The sequence below is a fragment of the Bubalus kerabau genome, chromosome 5 (assembly GCF_029407905.1).
Source record: "Bubalus kerabau isolate K-KA32 ecotype Philippines breed swamp buffalo chromosome 5, PCC_UOA_SB_1v2, whole genome shotgun sequence".
Classification (NCBI taxonomy): domain Eukaryota; kingdom Metazoa; phylum Chordata; class Mammalia; order Artiodactyla; family Bovidae; genus Bubalus; species Bubalus kerabau.
The window spans coordinates 34,725,176-34,741,151 of record NC_073628.1 but is presented as its reverse complement, the minus strand read 5'-3'; the positions used below and the strand labels follow the sequence as shown (position 1 = coordinate 34,741,151).

The 15,976-nt window shown below is 41.4% G+C and overlaps 1 protein-coding gene across 5 annotated transcripts in view; it reads left to right on the top strand.

Annotated features, from left to right (window-relative positions):
- The window catches only part of GAB2 (GRB2 associated binding protein 2), a 181,463-nt gene that overhangs the window by 51,918 nt on the left and 113,569 nt on the right, over positions 1–15,976 (top strand). The window lies entirely within an intron of this gene.

Genomic DNA, 15,976 nt, shown 5'->3' with positions numbered 1-15,976 from the left:
TTTTGTTTATTTTTTTAATTAAAAAATATTTATTTCACTGCACCAGGTCTTAGTTGCGGCAGTTGGGTTCTAGCTCCCCAGCCAGGGATCGAACCCAGGCCCCGTGCATTGGGAGCATGGCATCCTAGCCACTGGACCAGGGAAGTGCCAATGATGCATTTTTAAAACTAATTTTTAGGACTATTTATTTAGCTTTTTAAATTGTTTTCTTGGGAAGATCTTCCAGAATATCTACATTACCTTACCACTAAAAATCAAAGTCTCTTACCTTCTGTATGAAGCCCAGAAGACAGGGGTAGAGAACACATTTTTATATTCTTCCTTTTGGACACTAGAAAGAGAAGATTCTCAGATATACGATGAATACGTAGCTTTGTATGTTTTAATTCCTTCTTTGTATGTTTTAATTCTTCGCTTGAGGTCTGTTAGATAATATTTGTGACATGTCTGTGAGAAAACCCTTAGAATATCATAAGAAAACTCATTTCTGTCTTGCAGGGTTTGACATTCTTAGCATGCTGTTGGTGCCAACCGCCACCCACCCCTGCAGCCTCAGTATCCAGTAGGCACATTTGAAACTTGTTCAGAGATCTCAAATCATAGACTGCTTGAACTGAAAGGGTCTAATCCTAGCCCCTCTCCCCTGCACCACGGTGCCTTAAAGATGAGTTGGCCAAGGTTAAGCGACTGACTCGGGGTTATAGAAGGAGTCAGTGACAGCTTGGACCTTGGTTTCCTAGCTTCTATCCCAATATGTTTTGTATTCCTGTGTCTTTTCTCTCTTTGGGGAGACAGTCTTAAGATACATTAATGAGTTCTGACCTTGGTCTTTTGAAAAGCTGCTATGGATATTAATGAAGATAGTCTGACACTGATGCATGGATCAGAGTAGAGGCAGAAACCCTCATCTAATTAACGGCTTGAAAACCATATTGAGTTGGCCTTTCATCTCTTACTCCTTCTCCGCCTTCCCTATTGGTGGAGTCTTTTTAGATAATAGATTAGAACTGGAAGAGCTCTTGTGATCATTCGATCTAATCCCAAATTGCCTAACAGGACATTTTGGGATCCTCTAAGAGTTTTACTGTTCTTTATAGATAAGGAAACTGAAACCTAAAAGATGCAAATCATTTCCCCCAAGGTTATGTAAGATGTTCATAGCATAGCCAGAGCTGTAGCCAAGTCTCCTGATGGCTGTTCTAGTGAAAGATTTCCATGACATGAATGTATACACTTGGCTCCTAGTCTTCAGCTAAGCTCCACCTCCATGGCCTCTGTTTTAAAATTATGAACAGTCCTATATAAGGGTGGTTTGCCTTTGAGAATAATCCAGAACCTGAAGGGTTAATGGAAATTGAATGGTAAAGTGGTAGCCTTTTTCTCCTCTCCTCAACTGGGGAACTGCTGGGCTGTTTCACTCGAACTGCATGTGTTCCATTATGGTATAATGATGTAATTACCCGGAATGCTGCTGCTAGAGTAGTGCTGGAGAGGCAGCATTAAGGAACAGACTAGCCCCAGCTCTCTCCTAAGAGCCATTTCAGCCCACTTCAGTCTATTAGATTGAAGATGCTGGAAAGCGAATGGCTTCGGCAGAGGAAAAGGTCAGGTTTAAAAGCTTTTCTGGGCATGGTATTTATTGTTGCTTTTCTGACCTTCAGAAAAGTCCCCTGTGTGTTTGTCCTTGATTCTTGTCTTTCCCATTAATGCTTGCTTGAAAGCCAGATTGCTGGCCAGCCAGGTCTTTGGCAGAGATGGTTTTCTGTGTGGTGTTATTTGAGAAGGTGGAGCACCCTGTCTAGATCACCAGTCCTTTTCCTTTCATACCACCATTATAGCGTCAGAAGTATTTTTGATTCTGGAATAATTTAGTTTTCAGTATTTACACACACACACACACACACACACACACACATTACTTCTACAAATAGATCTAAACAGTTTATGAGATAATAATTTAAAATATAGAAAGATAAGAAGTAGGGCCTAGTACCTTAGTCACTTAACCTTTCTGTGCATCTCTTTTGAAACCTACAGCCTGCCACCTGATTAAACGGACATAACCATGGTCTTTGGAGCATGGTAGACCCTTCCAAAACTTTTCCTCTTCAAGGGGACAGTCATTTTTTCATAATATCAGGCACCTGTTAGACCCAGGGCATTGAGCTAGAGTGTACAGTGGGACATACAAAGCTCGAAGATGGCAGCGTCTACTGTCCGGGAACTTTACCAGTTTGTTAATTTGATGAACACAAAGGAAAACATTGGTTAGAATGGTAGAAAAGTGGCTTTCATATAGGTTGTAGGAAGGCACAAGAAAGTTTGGTTTACCTCGTGCTGCGTGTGTCTGATTCTCTGCAACCCGATGGACTGTAGCCTGCCAGGCTCCTCTGTCCATTGGATTCTCCACGCAAGAATACTGGAGGGGCTTGCCACGTCCTCCTCCAGGGGATCTCCCTGACCTAGGGGTTGAACCCGTCTCTTATGTCTGCTGCATCGATAGGCGGGTTCTTAACCACTAGTGCTGCTAGAAGCCCAGTGGTCCTCAAGTGTTCTCCCTGCATCGGCGCCGTCAGCATCACATAGCCAGGCTCCTCTGTCCATGGGATTCTCCAGGCAAGGTTACTGGAGTGGGTTGTCATGCCCTTCTCCTAGGAACCAGCTAGACAGATTCTCGGGCCCTAGGAAAATGTACTGAATCATCAGTTCTACATGTTGGGGCCTGCAGTCTGTTCTACAAAATCCTCTAATGCAATCCAATCTCTGGGATCTTGCCTGGTTACCTGAGGAGGAGCTGATGTAATAATAAGAGAAATACAGTGCACAATAAATGTAGTGTGCTTGAATCATCCCCAAACTACCCCCCCCCCATTCATTGAAAAAATTGCCTTGCATGAAACCAGTCCCTATTGCCAAAAAGGTTAGGGGGGACCACTGATGCACACTGAAGTGTAAGGACCGCTGGCTTATTTTGTGGCTTGAAAATATAAAATCCCTTTACAGGTGTCACTAGCTGCGGGCAGGTATTTGGATAAATTAAAACTCATTCTCAGTTACACTAGCCACATCATAAGTGCTCAGAAGACACGTGGCTAGCAACTACCATACTGGACAGTACAGATATAAACATTTCTATCATCACAAAAATTGAGTAATGCTTGGCTTAGAACAATGTTCTTCAAAGTTCAGCATGAATCAGGTCACTTGGAGGACTTAGTAAAACACATATTGCAAGACCCCATTGAATGGGTTTCTGATTTAGTAGGTCCGGGGTCGTCAGCAAGAAATAGCAAGTATCACAAGTTCTCAGCTGACACCAATACTACTGGGCCAGGGAGCACACTTGGAGAACCATTGATCCAGAGTAAGGATTCTAAAATCTGTAAACCTCCTAAAACTGAAGGCAAGAAACATTGTATATCCACATAATGAAGGTTACAGGATACAGAGCTCATCTGGTTTTCAAGTAGGTCAGCAGATCAGTCAGGAAAACTTTTAGCAGCAGTTAACAGAAAATCTGAGTAATAGTGACTTAAATCACAAGGACATTGGTGTTCATTTAGCAGAGTGAGAGGCAGGAAGTGCCAGGGTTCTTTCAGTGGCTCAAGCATGTCACCAAGCAAGTTAAGCGCTTTCCCTCCTCAAAAACCCCTTATGGAGTTGGGTTTTGATGTTGTTGTTGTTGTTGTTGTTTTGGTCAGAACTAGGTTACAGGCCCACCTTTGGACCACTCCTGGCAAAGGGGAATGGGTTTGCATAATTGCTTTAGACCAACTGGGATTCGACTTCTGGGCTGACTGGGAGGAGGTTTACCTTCCCTGGGACCGTAGTGTCTCATAGCAGTTTTGTGGACAAAACGTTAGTTTTATAGCAGCAATAAGGAGAGAAATGACTCTAGGGTTGATAAGGATCTGCATCTGTCTCAGTGAATGACCTGAAAAAAGATTAGGGACATCTGGCCTGCATCTTCTCAGCTCGTCACATGCTTCCAGCTTGCTAGACAAGTAGGACCTGGACTTTCTCAGCTGTGAAGGTTTGCTTGGCTCTGTCCTCTCAGAGCTTATGACAGACCTGTGAAGCAGTTCTGCTCATGATGGGAGTGAGGTGGGGTAGAATTTAAGGACCAGATCTGAACCTCTAAAAGTTGACATCATGTCAGCCTGAAAGCTAGTCCCCCTCTGCCTTTGGCCCCCAATTTTAAAAAGGGCTCTTGCTCAAAATCTGTTCCTTTGACCGAGTCCCTGCCTTGTACCTTGAGTCTTTAGAAAGTCCTGTTTTTCTTTTTTTCTCACTAGTTCTCTTACAACTAGAGACCTGTCCAGAATTTTGGATTCTGCCTCCAGACTTCCAGATTCCTGTCTACATGGATCCCTGGATCCGTGCTTGCCCCCTCCCGTCAGAATGTCGCAGACACCCTGTTTTGCCCAGTAGAGAGATTGTGTGTCTAAAAATGTACAGTTTGAGTCTTCCACATAGAAATGGTAAGTGAAGCACTGGGAGTTAATGAGATCACTGAAGGAGAAGATCCAAGGGAAAACACAGAGAGCACCCACCCCAGCCTACTGAGTCAAAATAAAGGTATGGTCATCGATGTTTTTATCTGTAAACTCCACAAATCAGTGGACCTACCATTCACACACAAATCAGCACACATCAGCAGACTTAATAGTGTTGGTTACGGTCCTGGGAATCCAGAATGGTGCCCGATGAGAGGGATGACGGCCGCTGAGCTGGCAGACCTCTCCCCGTGTGTGTCCCCTGTCCCCACCCCCGAGCAGTTCTGTTTTTGTTTTTGTATGTCATGGTTCTGCAGGAAACTTTCTATGTAGAAATAAAGGGTTCTACTTCTTTAAAAAGGGGGTGGGGGGGATCACTGGCCTAATGATGTCAAAGTTGCCTTCCAACACTGGCATTGAGCTCCAGGGATGACACCTAGAATATAGGTTTTAGGCTGTAATATGTGAAGCAGAAGTGAGCTACTTGTTTTTGGAGCAAGAACTCTGGCCCACTTGTTCTCCAGTGGTTTTAGTTGCCTCAGTCAACAGCTGGATGCAGTACCCGATTGTTTGCAGCAAAAGTCCTGCAAGTCTGTTTCCTCTGAAAGCTTCTTTTGCAGTTTCCCTGCCCCCATCCTCCCGGTACAGAAATGAACACAAGGGGGAATGTTTCAGTTCCCCTGCTGGGTTATGTGTCTTCCTCTCACCCCCTGTCCAGAGAGTCTAGGGAATTTTTACTTTCCAAAGCTGACTTACCAGAAACAATTTGGCAGAGTCTGGTTGGGGGAGGAGAAGCCAGTTACATGATCACAAAAGCACACCTCCCTGTGTGAATGAATTCTTAACCTGCGTGAGGAGGGAGCAAAGAGCTTTGGTAATATTGCAGTTCATACTAAGTCAGGAATGGAAATGAGGAACCACCCCAAACACAATTTGCATTAATTAGCACATTTAATCCCTAACCATCAGTTAACACACACTCAGGATTATGACAGAATTTCACTGTATGTTTGTATATAGTTTAAGATTTTTTATTTGGTGTCACAATATATGCTGATAAATGAAAAGCTGCCCATTTTTATAGTACAGATTTCAGAAAGTAAAGCTTGGCTACTAGGGAATTAAAGAGGCAACAGAGCAATTTGCAAAGAGGAAGTGCATGAGAATCTTAAAGGTTTAGGGGAAAGATTATTTCTGGTTATAAATGGAGGGCCTTTGTTTTTGAGTTGAAAAACGTAACCAATCTAATCTTCTGAGATTGGCTCGGAGAGAGGGGCTGACTTGCCAGAGCCTCACAGATGATTAGACAGTGCTAATCCCAGAACTCAGGTCTCTGCCCTGTCATCTCAAAGCTGGTCCCCATCCTGAAATACCCCTTTAGATCTGAGCTTCCCATGTTTTCTCTCCATGGCCCACTCTCTGCAGCTCAAGCCACCTTCTTCTTGATCCATTGGCTGGCTTCAGGGGAACTGGGTTATTGCTGGTCTGAAACGGGAAGACTGTAAATTTATTTAAACTTTCAGCATGATCCATTGGCCTCACATTTTCCATTGTGATGAATGAAAATGTGGACGGAAGAATATTTCACAAGATGGATAACTCAAAGAGAATAAGGAAAATGCAGAACGAGGAAGTGTGCAATTTGTTTTTGCTTTTAAAAAGCTTATTACAGAACTTCTTGATTTTTTTTTTTTTACCTCTGTCATCTGTGACCCATTTGCCTGTTCAGCCAAGATATTTTGGCTTTTCTTCTCTGGGAAACCAGTGGGTGGGTGAGTATGGAGGAGCCAAGAATTAACAAAATACCAGCAGATGCTGGAGCCCAGTGAGAGGATTCTCCTTGGCCTCAGAAGCAGAGGCATACCCCTCTTCCCACCCTCTCAGGCCCCTTTGAGAAGGGCTTGTGAGGATCTGCCAGTCCTGATGAACAGAATCTCTAGGAACCCTTCCTGTCTGTGGGCCTTCAGGGCTTTGCCTTCCTGAGGATGCCTTATGCACTGTAGGAAATGATAGCATTGTCTTTTGAAGTCTAGCTTACCTGGTTTGATTCCAGATCCATCATTGAATCCAGACCTAACCATTTACCATCTGGGGTAGATTTGATGAGTTCCTTCTGAGCCTGTTTCCTCTTGTGTAACAGAAGTAATAATGCCTACCCCATCAAACTTGTTAGAATTAATAAGATAGTTTTGCACAATATTAAATATTATTTACACAATATTAAATAATGTGTATAGAGTATGTATAGAGTGCCTAGCACATTGCCAAACACCTGAATTGATCCTCAGTAAATAAAAAGGTTTTTGCAGTACCATTCCTATCCTCAGCCATTTGTATAGAGTTTTCTGTGTTCCGTGTGGCCATGAGATTGGCAATAGTAACTTTCTACCTTGATTCTAGTAGCAGGAGGAATAGCATAGTGAATTTATTTTTTCCTTATCAACTTTAAGGGATAATTTACACACAATAAATTACATCTGAATGAATTCACTGAATGTTAACAGTTGTGTATACCTATGAAGTGACTCCTACAGTCAAGATACGGAATATCTCTGTCAGCCCCCAAAGACTTCTCTGGTCCCTTCGTGTTCTGTCCTTCCATTTGCCCTCTGCCCCAGGCAAGCATTCTCCTGTCTCTATAAATTAGTTTGCATTTTATGAATAGAATCATACAGTGTGTATGTTTTTCTGCTTGTCTTCTTTCTCTCAGCATGATTTTTTTAGATGTGTCCGTGTCATTGTGCGTATGTCTGTTTTATCACTGAGTTCTAGTCCACTGCATGGTTATACCTCCTGTGGCTGGACATTTGGGTCGTTTGCAGTTTCTGGCTATTTTAAACGAAGCTGATATGAACATTCATTTGCACGTGTGTGGGCATATGTATTTACTTCTCCTGGGTTGCAGATGGCTGGGTCATATGGTAGTTGTTGGTTAAACTTTTTTCTAAAACTGCCGGCCTGTTTTCCAAGTTGTCTGTTCCATTTTACATTCCCACCGACCGTGTATGTGTGGTTTCAGATGTGCCGCCTCCTCACCAGCACTTAGTGTGGTCAGCCTTTTTTATTTTAGCCATTCTGATGGCTTTACAAGTAGTAGTATTTCATTGTGGCTTTAATTTGCATTCCTTGAGATCTAATAATCTTTAGCATCTTTTGGGGTGATAACTGGTCTTTTGTCTATATAGCTTCTTTTGTATAGTCCTTGTTCCCATCTTTTACTTGTTTTTAAAATGGTATAATTTATCTTCTTGTTATTAAGTTGTAAGAGTTTTGTTTTTGTTTTTTTAACATGGTCTGAGTAACAGCTCTTTGTAAGCTAGAAATATGTGAAATATTTCTTTTTGTGAAAACATGTGAGTATTTTCTCTTTGGGGCTGGCTTGCCTTTTCATTTTCTAAATGATCCCATTTGAGAAGCAAAAGCTTTGGATTTTGATGGTCTGTTTTATTCTTTTATAATTTTTTGTTTGTTTGTTTATCTAAATCACAGTCTTACAAAGATTTTTCTCTTGTGCTTCCCTCTGGGAGCTTTTACACTTAGATCTATGATCCATTTCAAGTTAATTTTTGTATGTGGTGTGAGGTAAGGGTTGATATGGAAATTATCTTTTGAGTGTCTTATGTATCAGAAACTTTAATTCTGAATAAATAAAGATTCTAAGACAATTATCCGCATTTTAATGATGAGGAAAAGAAGTCTTAGAAAGATTAAGTAATTTGCTCAAGTCATTCAAACTCATAATTTCCCAACAACAAAATGCTTATACTTTCCAGTCTATTATGCCGGCATTTTGTTTTAAACATTGAGGTAGAATCTATATTATTAAATGCCCAGCTGTAACCTGTGAAAAGGATATAAAAATGTGAGGTAACACTGCCTTTCTGAGGACATTCATATCCCCAGCCCAAACTTACATTATCCACAGTAAGAATGTTGGGACCTAGTGCCAAGGGTTCTATGTCAGGCCATTTGCATTGGTTTGTATTTCAGAAGCTATAAATACAACTATCTTGGTGCTCTCTTGACCAGAAACCATATTCTGAATTCTTTTCCCATTTTACAGCTGGTCCATCAGAAATATGAAGTTAAGTGCCTGGCCACACAGATAGTTAATCCTTGGAATACCCAGCTGGATAGCTGAGTCTCACTGTGTTTGGTTTGAGTTTTTATTTTTGGAAAACAAACAGTGAGTCAGCCTCCCTCCTTTCCCTCTCTAACTCACTACCCCTTGTGGAATCTCTTAGATGCTGTGCTCATACTGGGGAAATAGTCTTTTCCCCAAAAACCTTCTTTCAGCCAGGACAGAATCATGTCGGAGAAAAGTCCCCTGTGCTCTGATATTTAATGTGCCCTCCTGCCCTTTAAAGAAAAGTCTATTTAAGGCTGTTCAGTTTTGTCATCTTTGAAGAATCTCTGAGTCTTGCTTAGCAGGATTGTTTTGTTTCTTTTTAAAAACACAGGAGGGAATGGGAAGATAACAGGCTGTAGTACTCAGTTCTTGCTCTTCACCATTGCAGCTTAGGTAAATTCACTCCCTCTTCTTCCTTACTTTCTAGGAGGTAGTATGGTATAGAGAGAAGAGCATGGAACTTGGAGTGAGAAGTTTTAGGTTCAAACCCCAGCTCCTGGAAAGTGCAAAGAAGAGGTGTTTGAGACTGATACAGGATGTTTTTTGAGTACAAAGATCTATCTAAGGTGCCTTAATAAATATCCTGCTTTCTCTCTGGCCGAGTGGGGCAGTCAGATTTCAAAGTCCAGCGTGGGAAGTAAAGCATTGTAGTCATTCTGCCTGCTGGATTGTCCAACCAGCTGCCAAGTCGACTGTCCTGGTCCCTGGAAGCAAACTCTTCTGTCGTTGATGTGATTATTTGCTAGTGAGAAACTTATGGGGAGAAATGTGAGTTGTAAGACAAGTAGAGAAAGGACAGTCGGTCTCATACAGAGAGGCTCAAGTGTAGGTTGATGGGAGGAAAACGGAAACCCAGTTTACCCATTTGTGGTTACAACTCCATTTTCTGAAATACAGTCCTGAAAACCAATCTCTGTGTCGGCAGTGGGGTGAGGACAACACAGTGTCTCTCAGTGCCTGCTGGTCACCGTGTCTTCCAGCTGACTGCGTTCTCCTCCCTTCCATGAGCGCCTCCTTAGCACTTCAGTCTGGGAGCTGGTTTCTGCTTCTGCTTTGTCCATTAAGGATTCTGTGGTCTCCACAGTTACCATGTTCCAACCTACGTATCCTTTGAGGTTACAGTTCAGGGCTTAGCTCTTCCAAGAAATCTCCCTTGACCCCTGTACACTGTTGGTGGAAATGTAAATTGGTGCAGCCACTGTGGAAAATACGATGGAGGTGTCTCAAATAAACTAAAAACAGAACTACCGTATAAGCCAGCAGTTCCACCCCTGGGTATATGTCGGGAAAAAAAAACCACTAATTCTAAATGACACATATACTCTAGTGTCTGTAGCAGCATTGCCAAGATAAGGAAGCAACCTAAGTGTCCCTCAAAAGATGAATAGATAAAAAAGATGTGGTGTACAGAATAGAATATTACTTAGCCATAAAAAATAATTTTTCCATTTGCAGCAATGTGGGTGGACTTGGAGGGCATTATGCCAAGTGAAATAAATCAGACAGAGAAAGACAAGTGCTCTATGTTATCATCTATATGTGGAATCGGAAAAGTACAACAAACTAGTGAACATAACAAAAAAAAGAAGTGGTCTCACAGATATAGAGAACAAATCAGTAGTTACCAGTAGGGAAAGGGAATGGGGAGGGGCAATACAGGAGGAGGGGATTAGGAGGTACAAACTTTTAGGTATAAAACAAGCTACAAGTACAGTACAGGGAATAAAGCCAATGTTTTATAATACTGGCTTTAAAAATTGTGAATCACTATAGTGTATACCTATAACATATAATACTCTTCAGCAGCTGTTGTTGTTTGGTTGCTAAGTCATGTCTGAATCTTGCAATCCCACGGACTGGAACCCACCAGGCTCCTCTATTCATGGGATTTCCCAAGCAAGAACACTGGAGTGGGTTGCCATTTCTTTCTCCAAGGGATCTTCCCGACCCAGGGATTGAACCTGCATCTCCTGTGTTGGCAGGTGGATTCTTTATCACTGAGCCACCAGGAAAGCCCACACTTGAATTAAAAAAAAAAAAAAGCTGAGTGAAGTAAGTCAGACAGAAGAGAAATATCATTTGACATCCATTATATGTGGAATCTAAAAAAGAGATGATACAAATGAACTTACTTACAAAATAGAAACAGAGAAGGAACTTACGGTTGCAAAGGTGGGTGTGGGAAGTATAACGGGAAGGGACAGTTAGGGAGTTTGGGATGGACATGTACACACTGCTGTATTTAAAATGCATAACCAACAAGGACCTACTGTGTAGCACAGGGAGTGTGCTCAATGTTATGTGGCAGCCTGGATGGGAGGAGAGTTTGGGAGAGAGTGGATACATGTATATGTAGAGCTGAATCCCTTCACTGTTCACCTGAAGCTCTCATTTACTAACTAAATGATAAGTAAACTAGCATTAACATCGTTAATTGGCTATTCCCCAAAACAAAATAAAAAGTTTAAACAATAGAGCAATAAAATGTATAACCAGAAATAATTAAATAGATAAACAAAAATGTAAAAAGCCTCCCTTGACTACCCTGCCTAGTTTGATGGTTCCTTGGCCATCCTAAATCATTCAAGTAGCCTTGAGGATCTAAATCTGTGGCTATTTAATGAGTACAAACTGTGTGCTTTGGGAAAGGGAATAATGACAGAGCTGGATCAGAGGTAGTGCCAGTGCCTCACTCTTAACCTTGGCTGCTCCTTGTAGCACTTTTGTCTCAGCTAGATTCCCACGCCTCTTTAAGTTTCGTGCTTACTGAACTCTAACCTAAATCTCTCCTAATACATAAATGTAGCTCAGATTTCATTCCATTTGCCAGGCTTCATTCTGTCTGTACAGTTTTGGGTACAGTTTATTTCACTTAACATTTTAAGCTTAAAAACACTTATTATAAATTCGGAGGATAATTTAATGGCCGTAGTGTGCTCACTCATGAAGCCAGTTTGTAACACTAGATAACTGGAACCTTCGTTTTCCTGCATAAACAGGCATCACTGAATCATTAAAGCCAGTATGTCAAACTTGTCTTATGCAGCATACCACTTAGTCCTAAAATTGTGTTTTTCCCTCCCTACTGTATATAGAATATTTTGACTCTCCAACGGGTAAAAGAGAAAATTAGTCCATTCCTATCTTAAGGTGTGTACTGTGTAGCTAGATAATATTTATATTCAGATCTATAAAATAAGTCTGAAGTTTTACCTGTGCATTTGATTCTAAGAATCAACTAGTGTGTATATTTTGCAGTATTACAGTTACCTACTTATCACAACAGAACTGAGTTGCATAGTTTGACTCACTAGGAAGAAAATAAGGTTCAGCTATACAAACTTGTGACATTTAAGCCAGAATGTTCTAAACATCAAGATCAAAGAGATTCTCTTTCTACATTCCATCACTTGCCACATTCTCTTTGCTTTGTGTTTATACCTTGTCTTTGCTTTTTGTTTTCCTTGGATTTTCTAATTGCCTTTTTTTCCTGGACTGAAGAAAGAAGCATCTGCCTTTACCTTATGACTACTCACATCATTTAGCTCCTATTCATACTGTTTGTTGCGGGAAATGACTTCCATCTTGACACATTCTTCTCTTAAGTCCAGAGAGTTTCATTTCTATTTTCAAAGCCTGCTGCCATTTCCCTGAAGTCCTGAGTTAAATCTCCTTTCTTGTGCCCCATGTCATCTTCTTTTTAAGATTTTTTTTGCTTAAAGCATCCTTGGTAGTATTTTCAGAAAGAACGCATAGGAATTAAACTTTGAAGTCCATGCGTATCTAAAATGTTTTGCCCAGATGGTTATTTAGGCAGCCCTGAAATTAATCTCTTTGATTTCTGCTCCTCTTCCTGACCTTGTTCTCCTTAACCTCTAAGTCTGCACTGTGGAGTGTAATAGCCAGTTACCAAGTGTGAGCTGTTCAGCATTTGAAACCTGGCTCATCTGAATTAAGATATGCTGTAAGTATAAAATGCGCATTGGATTTCAAAGAAAAACTCAAAATTCATTTTATATTGATTATACATTAAAATGATGATATTTTGGATATATTATTGCTGAATTGCAGCTCTCACATTGTGCCTTTTTTTTAAGTGAAGTTTTATTTGGGGCAAAATGAGGACTATAGCCCAGGAGACAGCATCCAATATAGCTCTGAGAAACTGCTCCAGGGAGGTAAGGTACAGGTCAGTATATATGAGATTTTGGTGAAGGGGGAATACATGCAGTCAAGCACATATTTTTTTTGCAGAAGGTTTCCTTCTTCTGGTAATGAGGAGTAATCATCACCATAAAGGAGTTTAGTGCTTTTCTAGATAGGAAATACAAGAATTGGGCTCATAAAATTGGCTCCTGAAAATACCTAATTATCTGAAGACCTGTTGTGCCAGTTTTTCCTAGAGCAGAGTGCCTCGTTTCTTTTCTGCACCTGAACTCCTTTCAGAGGGTATGAAAGTCAGCGGCTGCAGCAGCACCTTATTTAATCCTTGTACAGGTAGATGGCAAGTGCCAATGTGTAGTTGACATTATTAAAATTGATTTCACCTACTTCTTTTTACTTTTTAAATGTAAAAATAAATTTCAGGGTTATGTATGTGGCCTGCATTACATTTCTGTTGGACAGTGATGCCCTAATGTTCAGCATGGAACCTTTCCCAGCCCACTGAGGATCCGCATTGAATACTGCATGCATTTTTTCCCGATGTTTCTTTGCCTGGCCTGTTGTCACTTGGGTTTTATGTACATACATCTATTTTTCATCTTTTGAAAAGTTTTTAAAAATTCTGGTCTGCTCCTTTTTCTCCCTTTATTTCTCTTTCTCCACCATAACCACAAGTACTAATTTATTCCCTGTGTGCCTCTTTGGGATTTGGAAAGAAAGAGATACAAACTTATTTTCAGTCTGTCAATTGGGAAGCGAGAGATTTTACAGATTTTATTACTGTCTTAAACAACAGTGCAGTGGTCCTCTTCATGTGCAAGTCTGTCCACATCTCTAGATATTTTCTTAAGATGAATTTTGGGAAATAGACGTACTGGTTCAGATTGCGTGAATTTCTTCTTGACTCGATATGCATATCAACAAATTTATTCCCCCAAAATGTAGCATTTTATGTTCTCGATGGGTTATTCAATAAAAGATGGGAGCAGTTATCCAAGAAGTGTCCAGAGTCAATCTGCATCCTCTTATGTGGGCCTTTTATCTCAGCCTCTGAGGAAAACTTGGTCTGTTTTCTGAGTCACTTTTACGGGGCCTGCGTTTTCTTATTTGTAAAGTAGGGATAATCATGCCTGGAAGTAATGTGTGTGTGGAAGTTCATTGAAAGTAATAATTTCATTATTTCAGCAAGTGTTTGATAGCTTTCTACTTGTACTAAGTACAAACTGCACTGGGAACCATATTTCAGTTCAGTTCAGTCACTCAGTCGTGTCCAACTCTTTGCGAACCCATGAATTGCAGCACGCCAGGCCTCCCTGTCCATCACCAACTCCCGGAGTTCACTCAGACTCATGTCCATCGAGTCGGTGATGCCATCCAGCCATCTCATCCTCTGTCGTCCCCTTCTCCTCCTGCCCCCAATCCCTCCCAGCATCAGAGTCTTTTCCAATGAGTCAGCTGTTCGCATGAGGTAGCCAAAATATTGGAGTTTCAGCTTTAGCATCAGTCCTTCCAATGAACACCCAGGAATGATTTCCTTTAGAATGGACTGGTTGGATCTCCTTGCAGTCCAAGGGACTCTCAAGAGTCTTCTCCAACACCACAGTTCAAAAGCATCAGTTCTTCGGTGCTCAGGTTTCTTCACAGTCCAACTCTCACATCCGTACATGACCACAGGAAAAACCATAGCCTTGACTAGACAGACCTTTGTTGGCAAAGTAACGTCTCTGCTTTTTAATATGCCATCTAGGTTGGTCATAACTTTCCTTCCAAGGAGTAAGTGTCTTTTAATTTCATAGCTGCAATCACCATCTGCAGTGATTTTGGAGCCCCCAAAAATAAAGTCTGACACTTTCCACATGTGCCATGAAGTGATGGGACCAGATGCCATGATCTTCATTTTCTGAATGTTGAGCTTTAAGCCAACTTTTTCACTCTCCTCTTTCGCTTTGATCAGAGGCTTTTTAGTTCCTCTTCACTTTCTGCCATAAGGATGGTGTCATCTGCATATCTGAGGTTATTGATTTCTTCCGGCAGTCTTGATTCCAGCTTGTGCTTCTTCCAGCTCAGCGTTTCTCATGATGTACTCTGCATATAAGTTAAATAAGCAGGGTGACAATATGTAGCCTTGATGTACTCCTTTTCCTATTTGGAACCATAAGGGATGTCCAAATTACATAGCCCCTGGCCTCAAAACTAATGTCTTATGAATGGAATAGAGTGAGAGAAAAGACATTCAGCAGAAACTATCTCACAAGTCTTGTGATTTGTAAGGGACAGGGTGTCAAAGGGGTTTACATGGGGAAGGTTTTGCATTTCATTTAAAAGATAAAAGAAAGCATCATAGAGGTAGTGTTTAAGGTAGGCCTTGAAGGAGGAGTATAGTTTCAGCACAGAGGGAGAGTGAGGTGAGGGTCCTGGAGGTGTGAGGATGAGCTTAAGCACAGGCACTGGGCTGAATTCCTGGCAGAACAGTTAATGGTGTTCCACTAGCGTGTAGGCACATCTGGAAAGCAAAAGGCAGGTGCAGTCTTATTCGCATGGGCCACGCAGTGAGATACTCCCTGTATTCATTTCTGCTTTGCTTTAGTAGGGTAGGCGGGAAGAAAGCAATTCACTCAGCCTTGGCTCTTGGCCAGAACTGAGTAGGCGAAGTTTGTCTTGTCCAGAGGGACAAGAACACAATATATTTACACTGACCTTTCTCTCCCACAGAGGTTGGAAATTCTGAGGCATTTTAAACAGTTCTGAGACTGTGACACATTATTACACTTATCCAATCAAATGGTAACTTGCATCAGGAATGTGAGGAGTGGTCAGAGGATTCCAAAGAGAAAAATAGCTGAGACAAAGGGTAAAGATGACAATAAGAAAATAGCAGGGGAATTAGATCTTCTGGATCATCATGGAAAGGTGAGGAACTTTGTGAAGCAAAGACAGACAAGGATTCTGCTTTCATTCCATCTTCCTGGCCCTCTCCCTTCAGAGAGTTCACTGTCTTCCCAACAGCTGTTTGGTACCTTCAGGCTGTTAGCCGAAAACCTGGAGTCATTTTGGGGTTTTACCCCACCACCATCATGCGCAAGGTTTTCATCCTCAGCAACATTCAGGATTCTCTTTGTCGTTGCCTAAAATGAGTCAGACTCCCATGCTTGGCATTCGGGGTGCCCCCAGCCTATCTGGTGGCTCT